We start from the raw sequence: 1630 nt of genomic DNA, 5'->3' as shown, positions 1-1630 counted from the left end.
AAGTGTTGAGCTCGGCTCCTTTTCCCTTCGGAGAGTCTCGCATCTACCAGTCTGAAGGGATCAGGTCCCCGGCTGGCGATTCTAATCACCTGCGGGACGAGAGCTGTTACTGTATCCTCATCTGTTTGATGGAGGATCCCTCGCTCGCTTTCATCATCTTCACGTTTTCCTCTGCAGCAGGTGCAATGATGTTCCTACACCTCGATGCGGTTCCGTAGGCCCTGGCAAAAAGTAGCCCCTCGCGGCCTTCTGTATCATGGGTGACGGTGAACATCGCCAGCTGGCACTGGCCATCAGGGGTTTGGCTACAACTTCCGAGACTTAAGACGTGGCTCAAATAAAGCCCAGTCCACACGAATGCCATGTGGCAGAGGTGAGTGTGTCTTCCTCACCAGATGCTCCCTTGGTGCCCATGACCTCACCTGCTTACCGATACTTGATCAGACAGTCTTAAATCGGACGTTATTCATTTGGATCGCTGAGTGATTGATTTGAGAAAACCGTTAAAATGATCAAAATGAACAGACCTTAAGAGAGAGTGGTTTTTAATACTATGGGAAGGCGGCAGAGTGGAGAGGTTCAAACAGCCCAGTTTCAGACCCTCTGCTGCCTGCCATTCGTGCCGCCTTGACCAGAGGCCGCCACCCCGAGCCCCAAGTATCCTTATCTATAAAATGGAGCCAAGAGAGTACTTACCTCACACTGTTTAGATGGGAACGAAATGAAATAAAGCACGTTACATGCTTGTCAAAGAACTCGTGGAGATTACTTAGGTCAAACGGCTCCACAGATGTTCAGCCTGAGGCAGAGATGCTTCCGGAACACCTCTTCCCTTTGCCTCTCAAGAACAAATGCCGTCTACGGCCACGCCACCCTGAACGAGCCCGATCCCATCTGATCTCAGAAGCTAAGCAGGGTCGTACCTGGTTAGTACTTGGACGGGAGACCACCTAGGAAGACCAGGTGCTGTAGGCATAAAAAAAAAATAAGGGCTTGTAAGCTGACAAAGTCCTTGCAACCTGTGAGGTCAACCAAGGGTCGCCTCGCCTGAAAAACAAACAAAAAAAAACTCCAAAAAACAACAACAAAAAAACAAGTGCCAGGAGAGTCTGCGTGGAGGGTCCCGGGCCCATGACCAGTGCCAGGAAGTGCCCCCGCCTGTCACCCAGAACCTCTGAAGGAAAAAGTCAAAAGGAGAAGGGGCCTGAAGGAAAGAAAATGAAATGGGCCAAGGAAATTTCACCAGGCAGGTTACTCAGAGATGAAGACAGTCCAGGAAAACCTTTCCTGGGAGTTAAGTGACAGAGCATGACGTTCTTGGTACCAGTGATGGCGACTTGATTTCTCTGTTGTCTTCGCCTTGGGGACAGCTCCCTTCATGGACTTAAATACAGTTTGCCAGAGTCAATTAAATATGCAAGAGGACGAGTATACATTTTAGGGGAAAGTAATGATTGGGACGAGTATACATTTTAGGGGAAAGTAATGATTGGGATGCCTTAGAAATCATGGTCCTTCACCATGATTTTCTCCTAATAGCCATTAAGATCTTAGTAAACCTGCAACACAAAACATCTCGTTCCAAGATTTGCTTTAAAAAAAAAAAAACAATCAATGCATACCTAAGTTA

The 1630-nt window shown here is 47.9% G+C and overlaps 1 pseudogene; it reads left to right on the top strand.

Moving 5' to 3' along the window:
- The first annotated feature begins 856 nt into the window (after window positions 1–856).
- On the top strand, window positions 857–975 carry LOC112472805 (annotated as a pseudogene).
- The last annotated feature ends 655 nt before the right edge of the window (window positions 976–1630 follow it).

This window comes from Pteropus alecto, unplaced genomic scaffold (assembly GCF_000325575.1).
Source record: "Pteropus alecto unplaced genomic scaffold, ASM32557v1 scaffold59, whole genome shotgun sequence".
Taxonomy (NCBI): Eukaryota; Metazoa; Chordata; class Mammalia; order Chiroptera; family Pteropodidae; genus Pteropus; species Pteropus alecto.
Note: the sequence above shows the minus strand (reverse complement) of the source record. Positions and strands in the feature narration are given on the sequence as shown.